Source organism: Eumetopias jubatus, unplaced genomic scaffold (genome assembly GCF_037043125.1).
Source record: "Eumetopias jubatus isolate StellerSeaLion01/CBP00866 unplaced genomic scaffold, mEumJub1_p1.0 scaffold_8, whole genome shotgun sequence".
Lineage (NCBI taxonomy): Eukaryota > Metazoa > Chordata > Mammalia > Carnivora > Otariidae > Eumetopias > Eumetopias jubatus.
Window position 1 is genome coordinate 63,088,292 of NW_028274814.1, and position 26,023 is coordinate 63,114,314.

At 39.7% G+C, this 26,023-nt stretch overlaps 1 protein-coding gene across 2 annotated transcripts in view; it reads left to right on the plus strand.

Moving 5' to 3' along the window:
• The first annotated feature begins 2,947 nt into the window (after window positions 1-2,947).
• The window catches only part of STK38L (serine/threonine kinase 38 like), a 79,677-nt gene continuing 56,601 nt past the window's right edge, over window positions 2,948-26,023 (plus strand). The window contains exon 1 of one of the 2 annotated variants that reach the window (XM_028113189.2): window positions 2,948-3,036. The gene's annotated coding sequence lies outside the window, so the exon portion shown is untranslated. The remainder of the gene's footprint in view (window positions 3,037-26,023) is intronic. The other variant, XM_028113190.2, reaches the window with a different exon arrangement.

The window sequence follows — 26,023 nt, forward strand, 5'->3', positions numbered from 1 at the left end:
CATCATTTGGCATTCATTGGTTACTTACTATGAGGCAGGCCTAGAAGAGTAAAGGTAATACTATAGAGTCACTTTGGCCAGGGAGCTTACGATTTCAGCTTACATGCTGAAAACAAAAATCAGGTGAATTCTGAGAGCTGTAGAAGTTTTCACCCACAATTTTTCTCACTTTCCAGCCTAAGATTTTTGCCTATCTATGTTTAGCATAGATTTGGAGAAGAGGGATTAAGTGAAAGAAAGGGGATAAAAATTCATGTTCAACTGTAGGTTAATAAAGTTAGCAGTGGCCATGGTCTATACCTGTTAACTGAGTTTATTACCTGGACTTTAATTCTAACGTCCGAGAGAGTTGATAGTAAGAGTTTTGGAAGAACATACAAATAATCTGTTATTTAGGCAATGAGTTCTTACTCTGCGTCTATGAAATTTGATGAAAAAGTAAATATATCCATAATATACATACTTATATTTTAACATATATGTATATTTATATATTTTTTCACTAAAGTCCAACTGTAAATGAGCATTTCTTCCATTATGAATGTAACCAGCAAACCACAGTAATGTTAGCAACCTGTGACTTCACCCCCAAGAGAAATCACACATATTTTCTACCACATTAAAGTTGTTGCAGACATCTAAAATATTGTTTATGTGCTTCGCTACTGCAAAATTACTGTAGGTCTTGATCGTGTTATTTAATGCGTTAATAAAGACACAAATATGTAACTGTTATCTTTGTGTAATAAATTACCACCCAGATTAGGGGCTTAAACAACAAATACTTATTATTTCACGTTCTCGGTGGGCCAGGAAGCTGACATGGTTCAGCTGGGTCTGTGGCTCAGGGTCCTTTCCCAGGCTGCAATCAAGGTGTCCGCTAGAGCTGCTCTCTCCTCAAGGCTCACCTGGGAAAGAATCTGCTTCCAAGCTCACTCAGGTTGTTGGCAGTTCTTCATGGGTTGTTGGACTGAGTGCCTCAATCCTTTGGTGGCTGCTGACCAGAGACCTCTCTCAGTTCCCTGCCAAGTGAGCCTCTCCATAAGATAGGTCACAGCATGGCAAGCTGGTTTCGACCACAGCGAGCAAGGGAGAGAGCAAGGGAGGACAGCAAGATGGAAGGCAGATTCTTTTTGTAACTTACTCATGATATGTGACATCCCATCAGTTTTGCTGTATTTTATTTTTCAGAACTAAGTCACTAGATCCACACTCAAGAGGAGGGGGTTGCACAAGACAGGAATACCAGAAATGAGGATTATTGGGAGTCATTTTAGAAGCTGCTGATCACATAACTATATCAAAAATTCCCTTTTTAGTATTTTGATAACTATATGTCAATAAAATCGATTTCCTTTGTAGCCCTAGACAGTTTATTTTATGCATTTAAGAACAATATTCTGAGAAAGGTCCCCAGATTTCACCAAGCTTCCTGAAGGGCATATGGCTCTAATTTATTTCAGTTTAGGCACTTTCAACAACTTCCTGTGGGAATTTGTTTAGAATAGCCTCAGTTTAGAAACTGGAGGTCAAAGCTTTAGCCTCCATATTATCCTACTCTGATACCCTGGACTAGTCCATATTACTCCCCAGTGTTATGAAAAATGTATGGCATATTTGAGAGCATAAATTTGCTATAGAACACTCCATAAACTGTTCTCCATTCTACTCATTTGAATTAATATATGTATGTGTGTGGTGGAGGGAGAGAGGTGTGGAGGGAGGGAGGTGTACAGGCCTCTGTCAAGCATGTTTGATCACAATTAAACCTCCTTATACTCATATATGGCAATTGTTATTTGAGTCTCAAAAGGACCATATATCAGTGGAACTGATTTCCTCGGGAATACACTAATTACCAAAGTAGTGCTTTTTCTGTTACTAAGCTATATATTTGAGAAAGCACAGGGTGTAAAAAAAAAGAGAGAGAGAGAGAGAAGTGATGTCATGATGCTTCCCTACCTCTTTTGCATCTATCACTTCCTCTTGGTGAAACTAAAGATAATTATGTTTTCTGCAAGCACAATACCAGCTTTACATATTGTCTTAGTAGTCTCTAAAAGCCAAGGGTATTTTGTAACACCTCCAGTATTCAAATTGAAGATAAATTTGTTGACAATAATTAGGAACGATTCTCTTATTTGGTTTGCCCAGTAACTTTTTTTCTCCAAAGTCAAATGCATCATCTTTACAAAGCCATCCCTTTTGAGTCATAATGCAGGGATTTCCCTCCTAGTTCTCAGATCCTACATAAAGCAGCCCAGTACTGTCAGTTTAGATTTTCCAAGACAACCTAAGCAAGTTTTTCGCGAATGCCTCCAAGTTTTCTGTGGCTTTTCCAATTTGAATCCAGTCTTTGCAGTGGAGTCACGGTGAGATGGAAAAGGGTCAAGGAACCTGGGTGGCTTCTAGATCCCACAGCTACAGATTAAGCAAGTTGGTCAGCCAAACCATCTTTGTTGGCCACCCTTTCCTAATCTGCAAAATGTGTGGATTCGTGGGGATTATCTCTAAACCCCTTTCCATTTCTTTGCATTACATTGTGACTTATTCTTTGCATTCTTTGCATTACATTGTGAAGTATTAAGAAAAAGTCTGTCACTTAGGACACGTGGGCAACACACTGGGCACTCTCACAAGAACCAGCTGTGGACCAGCTTTGAATAGAGAAGAGGTAAGTTAGGTGAGGTTGATGAATGAGGGAAGTAGGACTGTCCAGTCCACTCCTCCAGGGCCATCAAGAATTCACCAGGAGTAGGTGGGTGGGGCAGACGAGCCGGCGTTGACGACAGAAGACTACTTCCGGCTGTGGTGCGTATGACGTCAGGGCCGAGTCTGACCGGCCCAGCCACCGAGAAGCCGAGGAAGGAGGGCTCGCGAGAGTTCAGGAAGGCCGCCCCGAGATTCCGGAGCAGCCGCGGGTGCCACCTCCCGGGGGCGGGGCGAGGGCGGAGCGGGCAAAAGGGAGCGGACGGGCCCCGGACCGGCTGCGGACCGTGCGGAGGCTGAGCCGGCCGCGAGCGCGACCGGAGGCAGGTGAGTACGCGGATGCGGCGCGCGGCGCTTGCCGCCGCGGCTGGGGGGCCCCGCTCGCTGCGCCGGCCCCAACTCTGCGTGCAGGAGGCGGAGGAGATTTTCTGTGTCTTTGGGTGTCCAGGGATAGCCGGGCTAATGTCGGGGCTGGCAGTGTCTCTCCGGTGAAGCTCCAGCGACGGCCTTGGCCCTCTTGTTCCCCGAGGGGCTACTAGCCGCCCGTCCCCGGAGAAGTAGCCCCGGGCTCCGGGAGGAATCTTTGTGCTTCCCTGCTCCTCTCCCCTTCCACTCCTCGGCCCCCGAGCACCCCGATCCCGGTCCCTGCCTGGGCTACATAAACAATAACAAATGTCACGGAACCTCTCCTGGTGCCCCCCTCTCGCCCGTCCCGTGCCCTCCAGCCGATGTCACCGAGAAGAAGGATTCTAGGCATGGCTCAAATTGTGGGGGCTGCTTGTGTACCATTCCTAAAAACTGATGCGTCAGATCGCTAAACATTTCTCAGATCGACACAGTAAAGCCTCCCAGCTCTCAGAAGCACGGAGTGTTCAAACGCCGGTCTCAAAAATCTGTCCCTACCCCTGGCACCGTAGACCCTCTTTTCAATATCATTTTCTCCCACTCCCTTTTTTTCTCTTTACTGTCGGGGGCAAACGAGTGGTTGTTTGGTAAGGGAATAGGAAAGGTTGTACCCGATCGAGTAGGAGACGTTTCATCTTTAAAAAGTTATCAGGTTGACAGCAAAGGAACAAACTTTATTTTCAAAACCAGTAGCCTCCCGTTTACTGATGCTGCTTTTGTTTTGTGGGATCCCTTTTCGGGTTGCAAGTTTGGAGGAAGGATATTAAAAGAAATGGGGGAGGAGGGGCGGGAAGAGCAGGAGGTGCTGGAAGTGGTGGCTTGTCCAAAAACTGATGCTGTTGTTCTCACTTGGTAAAATGCAGAACCAACGTTCTTGTCGGTTTCACATAACTTGTGATAAGTTTTGATAGAAGCCAGTTACTCGGAAAAGGCGTCAGTATTAGCTTTCTTACGGCTAAAGTCTAAGGAAACAACTCTTAAGTGTTTTAATTTATGCCTCCTGGTTTTAAGATGGGAATGAGACTTTGTCTTTTAGGGGGTGGGGGTGGGGGCTTAACTTGTCAGGTCTCCCTACTTTAGGGCGGGATCTATTGTTGCTTAAGCCCAATTTTACTTACCCAGTGCAGATTTTTTGTGTCAGTCATATATGTATATAAGATACTGGGAACCTCTTTGTGTTTGACTGACCTTTCTTTGTATGCCTCAGGATATATAAAACAATTAAGTTTACTATACTCTACCCGGTAGCTGAGAGGTATTATAGGTGAATTAGCCATCATTGTGACGATTTGAGGAAGATAAATTAGTTCAAAATATGATGTTAAATTGTGATTACATTTGTTCATTGCATGGGTTCATTAAAGTACTTTTGTGTGAAAAATCCTCATCTAAAAAAAAAAAATATTGGTTTGATGTGGCGGAACTTTGTGTTTTTCTCCTGGTTAAGATGGCTGATAATGTTTTCCATTTGGCTGGGTTGTGTTTAGGATGAGAAATAAATTGGGTGTAGTTTTTGTGTAGCCTTTGAAAGGCCCTGCCACTGAGGAATGAAAAAAAATTAGACTTGGAAAAGCCACTTTAAATGGGTGCAATTCTTTTTCAGCTTTCTGTTTTTTAGTTTGTTTTAAAATGAATCAAAGAATAGAGACTAGGAAAATTTGTGCAAATGAATAGGTGTCCTCAGCAGTTTTTATGCTGAAAAATTAATTTCAAAAGGCAGGACACTATAAAAACAAAGGAAAATTTGTAGAAAATGCACTCAATTCAGCCATTTGTTTTCAGAAAAGTTCTGTTCTCTCACAGTAAGGGCCACATCATTGTGTGAGCGAAGTTGGGTAATACTTTAGAAAGTGCTTTCCCAGTGATCCGGAATGAGTTGGAGGCTTGTTGTGTGTGTGTGTGTGTGTGTGTGTGTGTGTGTGTGGCACTTTTTTTAAGAGGGAAAAGAGGGCACAAATCAAAGCCAGAAAGATTTGCATCTCAGTGTAATGTTAAAATGATTTTATTTTACATAAATAGTGTAGGGTGAATCAGGCACGCATACTGTCTTCTAGCATCCCCAGGATTACATTAAAATCAGCAGATGGGCAAGTTATGATTAGGTTAGACTTGACATATGCAGAAAGTATGCTACTGTATTTTTATATTAAAAGTACCATAGGCTTTTTTGAATGAAATAGTGCAAGTAAGCTTGTAGGCATAGACATTTTTAAAAAATAAATTAGTTTAAAAAATATTCTTAGCAGTTTAAACAAATTAATCCTTCTTTCCTCCCTCCCTCTCCCCACAAAATTTCGTTTAAGTCTTAAGAGATCCTATTTAGCAAGGTAAGACCGGTATTTAAGTGCGCTGGTTACATAAATCCCCTGTCTCCAGGTAAAGGTTTGCTAATTGACACAGTATGATTTTTCAGAACCTTTAGAGAGAGGGAAAAGAAGGACAACAGTGAACAATATTTGCTGTCTAGTGCAGTCAGATGAGCTGTTGTCTCTATCTTCAGAGAGATACAATCTAATAGGAGGGAAATGTACCCAAATAACTGTAATACACATGCATTTTGTGGAGAAGCCTAGGAGGGAGGGATTAAATTCTACTAGATCAATTAAGGAAGGTTTTGAGTAGGGAAAGGCATTTGTATAGATGATCTGGATGATCTAGTCATGATGATCATAATAAGTAAACACTTTATATAATGCTGATTGCTGCCAAAACCTTACATGTACTAATTTACCTGGGTTTAATTCCTGTAACAACCATACGGAGTAGGTATTTTTTAGTATTCCCATTTTGCAGACAGAGTAACTGAGGTACCAAGACCAGATAACTAGAAAATGATAGAACGGGTTCCAGCCCAAACATTCTGGCTTATACCTGTGTCCTTGTGCTTCATCTCTATCCTTATTTTCTCTTCCATTCTTGATGGTCTTTTTCAAAAAAATTGATTTAGGAAAATACATTTCTCTGGCACATAGATTTAGGGCTCAATTTTCTAGAAAGAGCTTCAAAATAAAGAACACCCAGGTAAGTAAGTTATTTTTGGAATGTTAGATAATCAATTTCAAAAAGTTGCTCTTGGTGCAAATTAAATGTAACCATTGAGTGGGACTCTTGATAAATTTGACATATTACCTAGTACCATACCCATAGGATTTAGAAATAAGAAATTGTAATTAAATTAACTCCTTTGCCTAATGGAATGTTTGAATCACTGTATATTTTGGCTTGTAATTTAAAAAAAATCACTTGGCACTGGGTATTTTTTGGACTGAATTGTGAGGTTGGAATTTAGTTAATGATTGGTAGTCTCAGCCCTTTTAGTTTTTATTTCCACAAATAGCTAAATATATTATGCCTGAATCAGGGTTTTTTTTTTTTTTTAAGATTTTACTTTTAAGCAATCTCTACACCCAACGCAGGGCTTGAACTCACAACCCCAAGATCGAGTTGCATGGTCTACTGACTGAGCTAGCCAGGCGCCCCATGAATCAGGGTTTTGAATAGAGTGTTGTACATGTATAAAATGAGAGAAGTTCAATCACTGATACTTTCTGTTAGGGCACCTTTGAGAGCTCTTTTGGGATTGTAAAATAAAAGGTGCCATCAAAATGCACTGTGCCTCCTATAGACCTACTCAGTAAACGCTTCTTTGTTGAATGAATGTTGCGAATGATTTTATTAATGAAGTTTCAAGAATAGTTCACATTTGCTATTGGTTATCAAAGTACTGGGATCACAATAAACGCAACTGGATTTAAAGTTTAGGAAGGGAAAGTATATCTCGGCAGTGATTGGGTACTGTCTTATCAAGATGCAGACTCTTCAGCTCCTTTGTGTCCTGATTGACCAAACTCATAATAGAGTTCCAGAGGCACATTTTCTGAGGTTGAATATAGTTAAGTGTTCTCTCCTTGTCCGAGTCAGGTAGAGTGTAGAAAACCCCCACAGTAGGTAATTTATGGTTGATGAGCTTAAAACCCAATAGGAGGGGTGCGTGGGTGGCTCAGTTGTTAAGCGTCTGCCTTTGGCTCCAGTCATGATCCAAAAAAAACCTAATAGGAAAAGTAGAAGAACTAAAGCCAGTATTTAAAGCTCATATATTTATATTATTACAATTAGACAAAAGTGGCAAAACAAATTTAAATATATATGTATTTGTAGATACATATCTATGTATTTTTACACAGCTTAATAGTGATGGCATATTATTTCCATTTACCATCACCTGATTGACAAAATTTTTAGGATCTTCAGCCCATAATTTCATGCATATACTTTTAAAAAAATTTATGTCTTATAAAAGATTTTATTAGAGAGAGAGAGAGAGAGAGAGAGTGCATGGGGGGAGGGGCAGAGAGAGAGGAGGAGAGAGAATCTTAAGCAGACTCCACACCCATTGTGGAGCCCGACTATGGCTCTGTCTACAACCCTGACGACATGACCTGAGCTGAAATCAAGGGTCGGATGCTTAACTGACTGAGCCGCCCAGGTGCCCCTCATGCAGATACTCATGAGACAATTATGCTTTGTTATAAAAAAAAGTTAACATTTCTCTAAGTACAGGTTTGGTTTTGAAAGGTTATTCTTAGTAAAGAGGAGTGTGATCTGGTGCCTTAGAGGGAAACCAGATTTACTCTCACCTCCTTGCTGGTAGAAATTTTGGAGCATCTTTTCCCCAGTAGACTAGTTTTGTCTGTGTTGAACATCCACTGAGACAGGTAGCTTCCCTCTTAGATGATGTCTGTACAGGTCTTAGAGAAGATCTTAGCTGTGACAGGTCATATGGTGAGCTAACCATTCACACTGAGTTGGGTAAATTCAAAAAGGCCTTGAACTTCGGCAGTTTTGTGGTAGTAGCACTTCTGCTATGCTCAGCTTTTAAACCGTTCAACAAGCTCCTTGCCTTCTCCTGAACTAACACCAGACCAGTTGACAACCCAAACTGATGTTGATTCTCTGGCCACACATGCACCTTTCTTGTTTTCCTTGTCTTTTGCTGATTCTTACTGATTCCACAGGTATAGACTTTATTACAACTGACACAAGTCTGATCCCGTATACACAGGCAGCATCCAGTGTTTTCCTACCTCTTATATCTCTTACCTTTCCCCTTATTTTTTTACCTTTTTATAATTACTTGCTATCTCTACATCTGATTCCTAATTTTGGAACACTTTCCTTACTTTTGCAGTTACTGAAGATGATGGAGTTAAAAATATTTAACACCTAAAATCAGCCACAAATACAACTTCCCCAGAATAAAGAACAAGATGACAGAAACCTAAATGACTGTGCATGGTTGTTAATGCCATCTATTTTTGGCAAGCAGAGTTGGTGTGCCTTTGCTATGGAGCCTAGCTTGCATTCTGTCTAGGAAAAGTTAAAAAATTGAAAGTTTGGAAACACGCTTCTGTACACATCAATAAGCACTTTTTGGGGGGGGGGGTCCTGCTCTCTCTCCATGTGGTCATTGCTCTTCTGCGTTTATGACTTTGAGGTTTTGGCTATAGTTCTGTAGATTCTTCAGCAATCCTGGAGACACAGTACGTCATTTGTACATTTAATATGAAAAATGCTTTGTGTAATCTATGTTTCTCAAACTTTGTATCCCAACAGGAATTTATAGATTTAGCTCTCTGTCACCTTCCCTTCTGACATGTTCTTGGCTCTTTTTTCTTCCTGAATGTAACCAATTAGTGTACAGGTCTAATAATAATTTTATCAACAGTAATCACTCATTTCTCACTTACTATGTATAAGACATAACGCTAAGGACTGTATATTAATATCATCTCATTTAATCCCTGCGGCAACCTTATGAGTTACTATTTCTGCTTACACATGAGGAAACTGTAGTCTTTGGAGGAGTGACCAGGGTCATGTGGGGAGATAGTAAGTGATGGAGTTAGAACCTGATCCCTGAGATACAGTTTGCTTTCTTTTGTATTGCTTTATTTTATTTAAAAAATGTCTCCTCTGCTGTTTAATTTACTTCCTTCATCTAGTCCCACCTGAATTTTCTTTCTTCCCTTCCTCCCATTTTTAGGAATTATTTACAGTTTTGCATGTCAAACATAAATCTTTTTAGGAGAAGTATACAGAAATAATTCAACTCAACTCATATTTCCTGTAGAGGGGGACTTGCTCTTGGAGAGAGCTTATTGTAAGAATACTAGTTGTAGCACCTTATATTGGTACTGTGCTTTAGAATTTCCTAAAGCATTTTTTTTCCCCACATATCCTCCTAGAAATCCTCCCTTTAACTCAGGTCCTTAGATTAAAAGCTGCTACAGGCACTTTCCTAAGGACTGTGCAAAATAAGTTAATGAGACACAGTTCCTGCCCTCAGCAATTTTAATGCTGAAATAAATGATATAATCAAATGTTCTGACTTCAAGCCAATTAAGAGCAGGTAAATACATTACAGCACAGCATTTTCTTTCTTTTTTTTTAAATTTTTTATTGTTATGTTAATCACCATATATTACATCATTTGTTTTGGTGTACTGTTCCATGATTCATTGTTTGTTCATAACACCCAGTGCTCCATGCAAAATGTGCCCTCTTTAATACCCATCACCAGGCTAACCCATCCCCCTACCCTCCTCCCCTCTAGAACCCTCAGTTTGTTTTTCAGAGTCTATCATCTCTCCTGGTTCGTCTCCCCCTCTGACTTACTCCCCTTCATTCTTCCTCTCCTGCTATCTTCTTCTTTTTCTTTTTTCTTAAAATATGTTGCGTTATTTGTTTCAGAAGTACAGATCTGTGATTCAACAGTCTTGCACAATTCACAGCGCTCACCGTAGCGCTGTGTCTATCACCCAGCCACCCCATCCCTCCCACCCCCAACCACTCCAGTAACACTCAGTTTGTTCCTGAGATTAAGAATTCCTCATATCAGTGAGGTCATATGATACATGTCTTTCTCTGATTGACTTATTTCACTAAGCATAACACCCTCCAGTTCCATCCACGTCATTGCAAATGGCAAGATCTCATTCCTTTTGATGGCTGCATAATATTCCATTGTGTATATATACCACATCTTCTTTATCCATTCATCTGTCGATGGACATCTTGGCTCTTTCCACAGTTTGGCTATTGTGGACATTGCTGCTATAAACATTGGGGTGCACGTACCCCTTCGGGTCCCTACATTTGTATCTTTGGGGTAAATACCCAGTAGACAGCACAGCATTTTCTTAAAGGGTGTTACAGTTTTGAGATTTGAGCTTCCTTTTTGGTCAAATTTGAGAAGTTGGAATTTTAGTTCTGCATTTTAAATCAAATTTCAAAGTCCTCCATTCTTGTGATTCAGGTGAATGGTGGTTAAGTTGCTGCCTACCTCATCCTGCATACAACTGTGGCATTTAACTAAAAGGATTACAGTGAAGGATTGGGGTGGAGGGAAGACAGATAATCATTTCAGAAGTGAAATTGGGAAATGGAGATCCTAACGAGGGCTTGATGAAGTATCTTAAAGTGTCACTATTGTAGGAAATTGGATGTCAACTTTAGAGAATGAACAGGCTACATGTATTGAACTCTGGCAAGTTGTATTATTTGAGAGATCAGAGAGCTTATTCAATGATCTATCTTTAAAAAGTGTATCTTGTGCCAGTATCTTGTTTTACTAAATTTAATTTTTACTAAACTGGATATTTTTTCTTAGTTAAGCGTTTGCCCATTGAGTTGGTTCCAGTGTGGGAACACCACTGTGCTTCACTGTTTTTGGGTATTTGTCAGCAGAGGCTGGTTGCCTGGTTTACAGTGCTAGGGAGTTGCCTTTTGTTGTGTTTTTACAATAGAGATCCATTTCATTTGGACACATCTTTCAAATCTGGTTGAGGATATTCTCCATATGTCCACTATTATCTAGCCAAACCAAAAAGACTTTTTCTATTTTTGTGGCTAGAGTGGAAAAATTTCCATCTGAATTGCATGTATTTGGCCCATTGATGTTCTTAATACTGGCAAATCCTAAAGGAATCACAGACTCATAATGTTTTAGTGAGGTTAATCATCATAATTCAACGTTTATCGTCTATTTGCAGGGCACCATGTGAGGTACTGTGGCAAAATAGAGATGAGTATAATATATTGCACTTCCACTTAGAAAGGCTCCATCCAGCAAGAGACATAATGTATGGGTACAAATAACTGTAATTCAAATAGAAAGTGATACGTGAGTGACAGGTCGCTGTGGGAGCAGAGGAAGGAGGGATTGCTTCTGGCTGGAGAGATTAGGAAGGCTTCCCATATAAAGTGAAATATGAATTGGCTATTTAAGAGTGAAGGTCAGGCCAGGCAGAGGGATTAGCATGAATTGGATATATCTCTATAACACCTGGTAAATTATGTTAATTATTTACTTCTCTCTCTGCCCTGGTTGGATTTAAGCCCACTGAGCTTTGAGAACAGGTGTTTTTCAGAAAGCTTTTCATTCTTGCATCATCAACTGTTCAACCTGATACATTTAATTAAAGTCATACTTTAGTAACATTACAGTGGCAGTAGTGTCTTTGGACTGGATTCAAGGGAAGAGGGACCAGCAATGAGAAGACCACTGAAGAGACTATTTTTATTTATTTTTAAATTTTCTTTATTTGAGTATAGTTGACACACGATGTTACATTAGTTTCAGGAGTACAACATAGCGATTCAATAACTCTATACATCACGCTATGCTCACCCTAAGTGTAGCTACCACCTGTCACCAACACAATGCTATTACAGTATCATTGACTGTGTCCCCTATGCTGTTTGTTTCATCCGCATGACTTACTCATTTCCTAACTGGAAGCCTGTGCCTCCCACTCCCCTTCACCCATTTTGCCCAGCCCCGCCCCTCCCCTCTGGCAACCATTGGTTTGTTCTCTGTATTTATAGGCCTGATTCTGCTTTTTGTTTATTCATTTGTTTTTTAAGATTCCACATATGAAGGAAATCCTATGGTATTTGTCTTTCTCAATCTGACTTATTTTGCTTGGCATAATGTCCTCTAGGTCCATCCATGTTGCAGATGGCATGATCTCATCCCTTTTTTTATGACTGACTAATATTCCATTGTATGGACACACAATATCTTCTTCATCCATTTATCTATGGATGGACACTTAGGTTGCTTCCATATCTTGGCTATTGTAAGTAATGCTGCAATAAACATAGGCGTGCATGTATCTTTCTAAATTTGTGTTTTTGTTTTGAAGACACTAAATGATCTAGGAGATAGATAATAAAAGTTCTAAACTAGGTGGGATTGGAAAAGAGAGACTTGCATCTTGAGACCTAGGAAGTTCTTTCACCGTGTGAATTACCTGTGAGGTACATGTCATGGGCCAGGAGTTACAGTGATGGAAGGACATGGTGCTCCCCCAGGCAGCAGGCAGGGAACTAGAGAGCCACACTCGCAGTGTAGACATGATTGCAATAGCACATAGCAGTTACAATGAAGGAGCAGTAGGAGGGGCAGCTAAGGAAAAGGAGCACCTATTTGGGAAAATCAGAGAAGCCTTCCAGGGAGGTGGTAGTGTGTGAACTTAGATTTGAAGGGTGAGTAGGAGTTTTTCAGGCCAGAAAGCAGCAGGAGGACATGATAGCATAGAGATCTAAGAGACTGTGTTATTTTAGTGTTGGGACGTGAGGCTAGTAGGAAAAATGGACTTCTCTTAATAAAATAGCATTTTATTTGCCATGCTTTTTTTAAGTCTTCTTTTTTAAAGATTTTATTTATTTCAGAGAGAGAGAGAGTATGTGCTCACGCATGAGCAGGGGGAGGGGCAGAGGAAGAGGGAGAAGCAGACTCCCCTCGGAGCAGGGAGCCTGATGCAGGGCTCAATCCCAGGACCCTGGGATCATGACCTGAGCTGAAGGCAGATGCTTAACTGACTGAGCCACTCAGGTGCCCCTGCCATGGTTGTTTTTGTTTTTTTTTTAAATATTTATTTTATCCAGCTCTAGCAATCTGAGCTTTTGTGAGGAAGTATTTCTATTGCCTCTTAGAGTTTAGCGGAAGTACCTCTGCTGTGCTTCGCACTCCCAGCCTGCAAGTATACTGCCAGTAATAAATTGCCTCTTGCTTCCATTTTGTGAAATTAAGTAGAAAAGGTAATGGGAGACAGAGAGAGAAAGCGATCCACTGAAAATTTTTTCTCTGATGAACGCCCAGAACCACCAGGGTTGTCTTATAAAGAGAATACAGCTTCGACGCACAGTTTCAAGAGCACTTGATTCAAGGAAGGGGATTGTGGTAGGAACACAGTTATTTACCTTTCCCATAAAGTTTTATGGAACCCGTGAAAATTTCCCAGAACTGTAATATCGAGTGCTAAAGTCCCTTTGTTCTGGTTCTAGCCTTGATTTTTTTTTTTCATCTTCTCTACTCTGACCCTTACTATACTTTATAACTTAGCATGACTTAAACTTTAAATGGTGTCGAACGTGGACTCTAGTTTACTCCCCTCCCATCTTTTCTGGGCATTCCGAAACCTGCATTGAGGTCTCCCTCTGCCCTTCCTGCCCCTTCGTGCCCTTCCTCTCTTCTCTCTGTGTCCCTGTCTCCCCTTCTTTCTCTCAAAATAAATAAATATAATCTCTTAAAAAAAAAGCTGCATTGGCAGATCATGATTCTGAACTGTGTGTATGTAATCTATATTAGACAGCCAGAGCTAGGAAGCCAGGTTTCTTTTTCACATAGGTTTTTTTTTTCTACAGCCATTTATTCTGTCTTGTGCATTGGGCCACTGAAACAGAATACAGTTGTTTTCGAAGGACAACCAGAAAGTTCTTTAGAATTATATCCACTGTATTCTAGGCTGGGACTTGGCAGCTGTGTTAGCTTTAGTGTCATTAGCGGTAATCATAAAAGTTTCTGGGCACTACCACGAGGAACGTGAAAGAGAAGAGGGACAAGAAAAAGGTGGCTTGCAGGTATCGGGGGAGCTGGAGCTGGAGCATAGGGTAGGAGCTGGAGAAAAGGTTAAAAGGGGTCAAATACCTCTGACACCTGTTCCAGGTGCCACTTCATGGGACGCGTGTCATATTTTAAGATGAGTTGAACCGCCAGTAGTCATGTCTGAAAATACGCTGGGTGTATTGTTATGCCAAAAATGACTGTTTTAATCAGATATTTCTGGATTTAATAAAAACAGAATTTGTGTGTATACCTGTGCCTCTGTTTTTAGTATTGAGTAGAGAGGGAAACAGAAACCAGCACATTTTAAATATTAGTCAAAGTTACAGTACATTGCTGAAAGGTAGTAAAACATTTAAGATTTAAACCCACAGATTATGTATGTAGCCCCCATCAGGCAGAGGTGGTAGAAAGGGAAGGGAAGCGTAAGTAGGAACACATGGTTGGATAAAACTGCATTTTCAAACTACTCATATAACTGGACCCACAGAAGGAAAAATAGGGTAAGAGATTAGATGTAGAGTGTGGTCTCCTGTCCAGGTAAACCAAGTACGTTTCACTTTCAGGAAACAAGAAGCTTTAATTCTTCAAAACGTTTTTCTGTGACTGGCTAACAAAGCAAAAGAATAAGAATAAGCACAATTTTAGTGTTTCTGTAATGGAGAGGTTATTTCTCAGATTGTGAGGAATACTGGATTGAATGAAAGTCTCTGGCTCATGCTCAGAGCTGAAAGCTGCTGTAGAGGTCAGATGGACTCCCTACTGTGCGTTCCCTCTAATCCTTGGCAAGGGGTCGGCTAGTCTTTGTCTACATATTCTAGTTCCTTGCTAGAGGCAAGGAATTCAGCAGTTTACAGGTTACCTAACTTTCATTCCTTTCAGGGGCTGGTGTTCTCTAGCCTTCTGCCCCCCATCCTCCTTTCTTCTCCCTCCACATGCTCTGGTTGCTGGATGATCTCATGTGCCCTGACGTCATTAGGGACCACTCTGTCACGATCACTTCCAAATCTGTGTATCTTGCTCAGACCTCTTCTGAGCTTGGGACTCCGTTGTCCATCCCTTTCCTAGCATACTTAATATTTAAGGTGTAGACCTTACTTTTCCAGCTCCATAAATGTGAATTGTGTGTGCCCAGAAATAGTCAGGAGTATGGAAATTTACTTACGTTTAGCAAGTGACCAAGAGACCGCTATATAAACACAAGAATGCCAGTTAATGAACTTATTAATATAACTGTGAGTAGAATGGAAGCATGCATCATTTGGTCAGTACACTGTTACCCACTAGGACAGCCTTCATGGGAAGCGTTGCTAAACCATGATAGCCTGATGAAGCGTCTTTTTTATAAGGATGCATCTGCCCACTGCTGTTCTGGATATGGGCAGCCCATTTTAATCTCGGACAGTGTCAGAGGAACACAGGCAAAATTTTGTATGTTAAACTCCTGCTTTCTTTCCCCCAGATTAATATAACAGTGTTCTGTTAACACAGTTTCTTTAGCCAGAAGAAAACAAAATTGACAACATTTCAGCTTTCTTTTCTTTCTTTTTTTTTTTTTTAGATTTTATTTATTTATTTGAGAGAGAGAATGAGAGAGAGAGAAAGAGAGAGAGCATGAGAGGGGGGAGGGTCAGAGGGAGAAGCAGACTCCCCGCTGAGCAGGGAGCCCGATGTGGGACTCGATCCCGGGACTCCAGGATCATGACCTGAGCCGAAGGCAGTCACTTAACCAACTGAGCCACCCAGGCGCCCTCTTTCTTTTTTTTTTTTTTAAAGATTTCTTTATTAATTTTGGGGAGGGGAGAAAACATGAACGGGAGGGGCAGAGGGAGAAAGAATCTCAAGCAGACTCTGTGCTAAGCATGGAGACCAATGTGGGGTTTGATCCCACGACCGTGAGATCACAACCTGAGCCAAAACCAAGAGTTGGACACTTAACTGAGACACCCAGGTGCCCCACAAAGTTTCAGCTTTCTTAATTCACATTCCAATACTGCCTCCCAGAAACTAGACCCTGTTCACTTTTGATTGGTGTGGGTATTCCAGATATTTTCAGCCACACATTTTTTTTTTTGGATTACTTATATTGATAACTAATTTCTACTGCTCTATTTGATTCATGTTGATATTAGTCCTAGAGGGTGATTTGATTTTCAAATTACGCATTTTGCTTTGTCCCTTTGTACTGACTATAAGGCATTGCCAACTATTGCAAAGTTCTCCAGGTATGAGCTAACCAATGCAGTGTACAGTATGACATTTACCTTCCTTGTTCTTGACCTTTTATGTCTATGAGCTTAGCCTATTATTAAGATTGCATAAATTTTGGGGATAGCCATTTCACATTTTTAATTTATGTCAAGTTTTGTTCAACAGAAATCTTTAGTTGTTCTTAATGTATATAACAGTTTGTCACCATATATGATAGCATTTAGTTTTTTTGAATCCAGATATAATTCTTTACCTTTTCTCTATTAAATTTCACTGGTTAAAGTTAATCTTCTGTTAAAATTGTTTTGGATTGTGACTCCACTGTGCCCCGTTTGATTATGCTCTCCAGATTCCAGTTCGGGATAAGGACTTTGAAAAGGATAACATCTGATAAGGACAGAACTGTATCCGGTTCATTGGTAATATAATTGCCTGCCCAGCGAGTCTCGCAGAACTTACTTAAGAGCACTCTGAGTTTTGTTGCTTCATCAGTTATAAACACATCCAATACTCAGCCCATTTTTCTTCATCTGTCTCCCTTCCTCCCACTAAAAAAAATTGGAGAGTGGGGCTTGATTGGTACCTTTCAGAGTCACAGAGATTATTTGTCCTTTAGATTCGCCAACAAAAGAAATACAGTTACTTGGCAAGACTTGTTCCTCCTGAATCCGTGTGGATTTTTAGTGATCATCCATCTTTGCCTGTTCAAAAGCCATCTGCTTTATTATCTGTTCTAGAATTTTCCTCAGGCTGGATGATAAGCACAACAGTGAGTGTTTTGTAACGTCCCTGTTCTTTTGTAAAGTTCATGTTCTTTCCTCATTTTGAGAGATGGGGCAGTTCGTCTCTTCAGCGCAGCTCTCTGGCACTCAAGAGTTCTTCCGCGTGCTTAGAGCACGTGGGTCTGAGATTCGCAAACCGATCAGCTGGTCAGGTGAGAAGATTTGCAGGGCGTTGGGGGCAGTTGTCTTATGGCCTCCTGTGTCCCGGGCTTCCGCTCCCTGGTTGGGCATCCACGTTTGGCCTCTTGTTTCCCACCCTCCGCTGAGAAGAGAAGTGGAGCTCCACTGGTGGGTGGCGGGTGGGCACCCCACTGGGAGTTCTCCTCTATAACACAGGGCTTGTACCTCCCCAGCAAGGATGTCATAAAATAGAAATATGTAAGCTGTAAAGGGGTACGCAAGTGTAATATTTTTTAAAAAGCAAAACAGAAGTGGTTTTTCTTTTATCTTTCTTTTTTTGTTCCTGCCCTGTGTTAACTACACCATTTCCCTGCACCAACTTACCCAGGCCAATTGCATATTTTCCCTTCCAGGTGGGAATTCAGAAGCTGCTTTTGTAGCCCTTGATGGGCTACAATTTCTTCAGTTCAGCTCATTGTGGGCACATCTGGCTTCCTGATACCATCCTCTGTTTCTTTTATACGCATCCATGTTATGTGTGCCTCCGCTCTGTTTCTCTTGTCTGCGTCTTTAAAATCTAAGTTCATTGAGGAGCTCTTTGTGCAGCCAGTCTTTTCAGAATCTTTCCCTTTTCTCTGTTTTTAATCCTTTGCGGTTTATAACCAGAGTTCTGTTTTTTTCATACCTAATCATTTTAAGTTTTACTTTTTTCCCACATGACTAGGATGAATAGGGGTAATACTGTTTGGTTATACTTTTCTTCCTCATGTTTTTCTGACTCCTTCTCTTTCTTTAATTCTCTCTCTTTCAGCTTTCTTTCCTGGATACTTCTAGTGATAAAATTTTAGGAATTATTTACTCTAAAACCTAGAAGTTTATTTAAGATTTTATTTATTTCTTTATTTTAGAGAGAGAGAGAGAGAGAGAGAGATCATGAGCAGGGAGAGGGGCAGAGGGAGAAGCAGGCCTCCTGCTGAGCAGGGAGCCTGATGCGGGACTCGATCCCAGGACCCTGAAATCATGACCTGAGCCGAAGGTAGACGCTTAATGACTGAGCCACCCAGGTGTCCCTTCCCCCAGGTTTTGAAACCACTTTTACTCACCTCATTCAAACTTCCTTCTCAAGGGACACAAGAGACAAACTGCCCCATCTTTCAAAATGATGACCTTATTTAAAATGTTAACGCCTCCCTCAGTCCCTGCACTTTCTATTCCCTCCCCAACTAGAGTGTAAGCTTCATAAGGGCAGGTGTTTTATGTCATCTGTGTCCTTACTGCCAAGAGCAGTACCTGGCCTATCTATAGTGGATGCTAGGTAAATATTACTCAATCAAAGCTAGTTTAACTAGAGTTGTATTCTTGAGAGCTTCCTAAAACATATCATGCAGATTTCCTTTTAAAGTCTCAGGCAAGATTTGCTTTTATTTTCTGTGAACTTTCTGTAATTTGTGTTCTCTAATGTCCCACATTCCCAGCCATTGTAACAAAACTTCAAAATTGCTGTCAGGTTTCCCAGTACTTCCATTTAGTCAACTAATTTCTTCTCATGGTCACATTTATATCTAGAATGTTTCTTTCCCTATTTGAGAGATGGAAGGCTTAGCAAGGCATTTATCAGATGCCTTGATTTTTAGCTGTGGAAGAATTCTAGCAGATATCCCAAAAGTTGAAGTCTCCATCACAGCTCGATTTATTTCTGTGTCAGTTTCAGTCTCTAGAATATTCCAAATCGGCAATCCTTTATGCTCTACCTTTCTACCATTGCTCTATTCCAGTTCAGAGTCCTATCCCATCAAATCCCAGTGATGCTTAATGGTATTGTATTTACGTATTTGTAAAATGGTAATTTTCTTTCTTTAATACTTATATTCTGGGATTGTGTTCGCAGGAACCTAATACCACATTGTTGCTAACACCCTTTCCATTTGTTTTTCTGCAACAAATAATTTGCTAGACCTTTCTCATTGTCATTTTTTTTTTTCAGAGCATGACCAGCTTCTTTCATAGTTACAATAATATCTAAACTTTTCCTACCTCTTCTTCGATTTTAAGCTTAAAATCCACTTGATCAATGAATCAAAATTACTTAGTGACTTCTGGGAATATATCCAAAGGAAACAAAAACACCAACTCAAAGATGTCTGCACCTCCATGTTCATAGCAGCATTATTTACAGTAGTCAAGACAACCTAAGCATCACTGATAGATGAATGGATAGAGAAAATGTCTGTGGGGGCACCTGGATGGTGCAGATGGTTAAGCATCCAACTCTTGGTTTGGGCTCGGGTCGTGGTCTCAGGATTGTGAGATCGATCCTGGTGTCGGACTCTGCACTCAGTGTGGAGTCTGCTTGGGTTTCTCTCTCCCTCTCCCTCTGCTCCTTCCCCTATGTGCACTCTGTCTCAAATAAATACATATTTTAAAAAAATAGTATATGTGCTGCCGAAACAAGCACCATATTTTAAAAAAATAGAAAAAAAATTGTGCATGCATGCGCACACACACACACAGTGCAATATTATTCAGCCTTTAGGAAAATGAGGAAATCCTACCATTCACAACAATATAGATGGACCTGAATGGTATTATGCTAAGTGAAATAAGTCAAACAGAGGAAGACAAGTACATAGGATCTCACTTATATGTGGAATCTAAACCAAAACAAAACAAACTCAGAAAAAAAAATGGTCAGATTTGTGCTTACCAGAGCTGGGGGGGGGGGGGGAAGGGAAGGATAGGAGAAAGGTGGTCAAAAGGTACAAACTTCCAGTTACAACATAAGTAAGTACTAGGGATGGAAGGTACAACATGACGACTGTGGCTAACACTGCTGTGTGGTATATAGGAAAGTTGTTCAAAGAATAAATCCTAAGAGTTCTCGTCACAAGGAGAAAAAAGTTTTCTTCTTTTGCTTTCTCTATTTATTGTATCTGTACGAGATGATGGATGCTAACTAAACTTATAACAGTGATCATTTCACAATATATGTAAGTCATACCGTCATGCTGTATACCTTAAACTTATGGAGTGCTATATGTCAATGATATCTCAGTAAAATAGGAAAAAGATTACCTAGTGATTAGAAAAGGCTTTGGATATACCATTTTAACTGTGTGGCCTGGAACAAATGAAATGACTTACGTCTCCTAAACTTGTTTTTGTATCTGTAAAAGGGGGAAGGGATGGGAGCTACAATAAAATCATGCCTGCTTCATAATATATTTAAATATTTTCATCCTCGTCTCAGAATCAAGTGACATGAAGATAATGATGATGAACTTTTATATTTGTTTTACTGTATTTGCCAGACATGGGTTTAAGGGCGTAATATATTAACATAGGGCATATCTGACGTTCGGTGTGTTTATTAGCATGTGCTCAGCCCACGGAAGCAGTCAGCAAATGCTAGCTCTCACTAGCCACAGCAGCAGTTCTCTTTGTGAACACATACATTTCTTAGTTTTTGCAATGGAAAACATCAGCCAAAAGTCTGTTACAGATGCCTGTATGCTGAGCTATGAATCAGGCATCCATCTGCCATCATATCATCCTTTAACACTGTCCAGTTGCTAAAAGAAAGCACAAGAACCATCACAGTAATCCCTTCTTATTTTAGTGTTAAGGTCCAGACAATAATAATGCCTTTATTGACAACCCAGGCATTACACTTTGAAATTGAATGCAAATTATTTCTTTAAATTTATTTGTTTTATTTTTTTGAAAGATTTTATTTATTGATAGAGAGAAGAGCACAAGCAGGGGGGAGCAGCAGGCAGAGGCAGAGGGAGAAGCAGGCTCCCTGTGGAGCAGGGACCCTGACATGGGGCTCGATCCCAGGACCCTGGGATCATGACCTGAGCCGAAAGCAGACGCTTAACTGACTGAGCCACCCTGGCGCCCCAAATTATTTCTTTAAATTTAAAGAAAAACCTTAACTTTTATAAATAGAAATGTTGTTGAAAACTGGTTTCTATAATTTATATTTAGTGAATTCCATATATGTTTTAATTGACTTGGCACAAAATGAGTAAGTTAAAATACCTCTTCTAAAAGGGAGAAAGCATTACAGAGATTATGGTAAGTGTTGATAGGTTAAGCGTTCTAAAACATTACCTTTTCCATAGAAGAAAACTCATAAAGTCATTGAATAGTCAGGTTCTGAAGTAGCTCCTAATTTCATAATGATGTGGATATGGGTACTTAAAGTAGACTCAAACAATATATGTTGTATATGAACTCTATTTTAATGTGATACTTTATATCCATTTCACCCTGTATTTAGGAAAGGTCAGATAATAACAGATGATGTAGAAAGTCCTTTGAAGACTCTTAAAGAACTTCATAAATATGGGCACTACTACTCTGCACATGAAAAATTTCTTATCAGTTGGCAGTTACCATCTCTTAACCAGTAGCAGCATGGCACCTGAGATTTGCTGATTTATGTAATAGCATTTTATGAATAGGTAGGACTATGCTCAGGTCTTTTGTTTTAATAGGCATTTCTCTTTGATGTTCACTCCAGTCAAAGCACTCTTTCAGAAGACCTAGCACCTGTTCTCATGGAGAATAGAAGGCGTTTGAGATCCTCATTACTATCCCCTTGGAAGAGACTTTGAGAACCCCAATTATCATTCCCTAGAACTCTGTCTCTGTTGTTCCAGCTTTGGAACATGGGGACCCCCTGTCATCACTACAGTGTTATATCTAATTGGACTTCCTAGTACTGTGCTGAAATAGTCTCCTGCTATATTCCTTAGGAGGGTGTTGACCTGCCCAAATTGCTACAATGTATGTAGCAGTGTATATAACATAGTGAAAGAGAAGTGAGGGCTGAAGTTGATTACTTCAGTCAACAAGTATTAGCCCTTTCTTTTTGTTGTGCATCCTGCTAAATGCTGTGGGGGACATAATAAGGTATGGCTCTTGTCCTCAAGAAATAGGGAATGTAATAGATGACTAACATACATGACAGTAAATCCACTTTACACAGGAGTATGGAATTAAATGCCTAACTGTGAGATTCATAGTAAGTGCTAGACAGGTTCTGAAGTGAAGCCTAAATGAGGTTGGAGAAATCAAGAACAGCTTTGTAGAAGAGGAAAAATTCATGAGGTTCTTTAAATACAAATAGAGGGGGAAAGGAAGGACTATTTTTAAGATATTCCAGGGTTTGGTGTTAGGGTTGATTATGGTATGTCTGTTGGTTGATGAGGGAGGAGACTGGCGAATAATGGAAAATAAAGTTAAGTAGTTAGGGTGGAGCCAAATTATGGGGTTTAATAAAAGCCAGGCAAAGAAGTTTAGATTGGAGTGGCAGAAAGGAGAAGGCTTTAAATGTTTTTGAGCCAAGGAATGACATCATCCAAGTTCTATAGAAGGAGCAGCGGTTTACAGATGGCAGAGAATGGCATCAGGAAGACCCCCCTGGAACGCTGCTGCAGTTATGTCACTGACATTGTGATCGGGGCCTGGACTGATGAGATGATGGAAATGAGAATGAAGAATAAGGTGGGATGGGAGAGAGACTTGGACAGTTTGTTAATGAACTTGAAACAGGAGAGGGAGAGTTGAATTGCTTTCCAAGCTTTCTGACTGGAAGAAAGGTGGGTGCCATGGACAGAAATGGGGTTGGCTGTGGAGGAAATGTATACATTTACTTTTGGACGTAATTATATATGAGTCATCTGTAAGGTGTTTAGGTTGAAATGTTCAGCAGAGAAATATGAGACAGCAGGTTGGATGAAAAGGTAGGGTGTGTTACTCATCCATGGAGAGTCTTGCGTAACAGCAGGCTAAAGGATGAGGTCTCTCAGAGAGTTCAAAGACGGAGGTTCAAGGACTGGCTTTCATGGATAGCTTCTAGTAGATAAATCTGAAGGGATCCTCGTATTCGTGTTGATTGAAATTACTTTAACAAGTAATTTTTCCCTTGGTGATAAAAGGCATGTCAAGCTATTTTAGGAAATTATAAAATTCAAAAAGGTATAAGGAAAAAAGATAACCATTAACAGTACTTGATTGGTTTTCTTTCTGGTCTTTTTCTTTTGCGTATAAAGGGATAGGAAATAGATACATACATATATATACATATATATGTATACATGTGATACATATATATGTATATGTTTATATGTATATACGATTGTGTACTACTATGGGCTTTTGTCACTTGCTTTTTCATTTAACATTGCATCATGATAATTTTCCCATGTCATGAATGGCTGCTTAAATACACCATTCTTAAAGAACTGCATTTTCTTTTTTTTTTTTTGATTCTTTTTTTAGAACTGCATTTTCTTTTATCATTTGGATTTGCCATTATTTAATCACAGTTCTATTGTTAAACATTTAGATTGCTTCCAAAATTTTTTTGGAAATTTTGTGCTTTCTCTGAAAGCTGAGATGTCTGTATCTCTAGCATCTAGGAGAGTGCCTGGACACAGTAGTTGCTTAATTTAAAGAAAGTTCTTTGTAGAATGAAAGAAGACCATTAAATACTCAATTCCTCTGACTTCCTTAATTCTAATTCCATGAGTACTCAGGAACTGTCCATAGAGGTCTGGCTGTAAGGAGAGTATTGGCCATGTACGGCCATAAACAGACGTTCTTGTTTCTGTCACAGCAATTTGTCATTCTCTATTAGAAAATTTGTATTCTGATTTCTCTTGAGGCTTATATTAATTTTTGTTTGCCTCTAAAAGATGGAGCTACCTTATTGATGCTGATAAAAATCAGATTTCTGAGCCTTTAAGGCTGTGGATTAGGCCTAGGTTGTGGTAAATCACCAAGAGCCCTCTGAAGAAGGCAGTCTGAGAGTCTTCACCTTATAAAAACCCATGGCAGTACCACATTTCCACATTTGAATCCTGGTGGTACCCTGAAAGGACAGATGTTTGACTCTTCTCAAATAATATTTTAATGTTTTTGAGATACAAAGACATTGTGTTCAACAACTTTTTCTTTCTTTCTTTTTTTTTAAAGATATTATTTATTTATTTGACAGAGAGAGACACTGCGAGAGGGAACATAGGCAGGGGGCGTGGGAGAGGGAGAAGCAGGCTTCCGACTGAGCAGGGAGCCCGACATGGGGCTCGATCCCAGGACCCTGGGACCATGACTTGAGCCGAAGGCAGACGCTTAACAACTGAGCCACCCAGGCGCCCCAACAACCTTTTCTTTAAAAATATATTTCACTGCCACCCAGAAGTTAGTTTTCAAGAAGAATAGTGTATGCAAAAGTTTATGATGGTCGTCTAATCATAAAGAAGTTTTAAAAATGTGCAGTGTTTATATTATCTTTCAAAGAGCATTATCATGTTATTTTCCTATGGTAATAAAAGCATATTATGAAGAATTTTCAGATTCAGTTCATAGATTCATTGTACCTAGGAAAAACTTTAGTAGAAAATTAGAGAATTTCTAATTTTATAGATTAATAGAAAAACCTTTTAACCAAGAGATCTGATTTGAAACCTAGATTTTTGTGCTTGACTCTACCTAAATCAAATAAAACCCTCTGCCTATTAATCTACCATGGCCCTAAAAGCTGTAGAAATACTTCTTTATATTCCATCTAGATCTTTTCTTTCGTACTTTGTGCCTACCTCATGTTTTGCCTTTTATCACAAAGCTGTGTTCATGTTCATATAACATAGAATGGTGGTTCACTTAGTTCTTAAGGGTTCTGTTTGGTTATGGGTTTTGCTTCCGACTGTCCAGGGTTTGGCTTGGACAGGTCAATTACGGAAGACTTAGACATCTAAGTACCTATTTACTAGACTATTTTCTCCTGCTCTCACTTCAGTCTTGGGGGTAGAATGTGTATCTAGAATGACCTCTGTATTATAAAATGTTTCCCAATTTGTATTATATGAAACACAGGTCCTAAAAGAACCACTATGTAATTCACCATGTTAAAAGATTCCAGAGTCAAAGAGTTGGGGAAATTCTGTTTGTTCTTTAGGAGATTTACTTGTTTAACCCATTATTCCCCCAATTTATTTCACTACTGGAACCCATTTTCCTTCAGACATCTAATAAGAAGTGTTTTGTAGAACACACTTGGACAAAAGATGCTTTATATCGTTACTTTGTTGTTTTTCTGCTGCAGGTTTTAAGTTATTTCTTACATTCTTTTTCCTAAATAGTTACTTTCCTAGTCTGAAATGTCTACATTGTTTCAATGATGAGTTCGTTATGTAGACTTACCCACAACTCTTTAAAAAAAAAAAAAATTTTTTTTTAAGTAGGTTCCATGCCCATGGTGGAGCCCAATGCAGGGTTTGAACTCATGACCCTAAGATCAAGACCTGAGCTGAGGTCAGGAGTCAGATGCTCAACCGACTGAGCCACATAGGCACCCCCACAACTCTTCTAAAAGGAATATGTTAAATTGTTTTTGTTTAAAGTGTATTATATACAAGAACATAAAATGTATCTGTGCAGTAATTTCCATGGAGGTTAAGAAATAGAACTTTACCAGTATCCGGCAGCTTCCCACATGCCTTTTCCTCTCTCAGTGGTAAACCAGTTCTTTCATTTTTGTTAAGCATCCCTTTGCTTTACTTATAGTTTCATTACCTGGGAGTATATCCCATTGAGTGAATATTATTTTTTAGTTTGTTTATTTCTGAACTTTATATAAGTGGAAACAAACAGTGTATATTCTGTGACTTGCTTCTTTTTTTTCCAACTTTGTTTCTGAGATTCATCCATGTAGTGGTACTTAGATCATTTTCACTGCTATGTAGTTTTCAATTATATGACCATACCACACTATTTTTTTTGTTCCACTCCTGTTGATGATCATTGTGTTTTGTTGTTGTTATTGTTGTTTGTCTATGGGGACAGTGCCCAATGACCATCATTAAGTAATTGTCCCCTG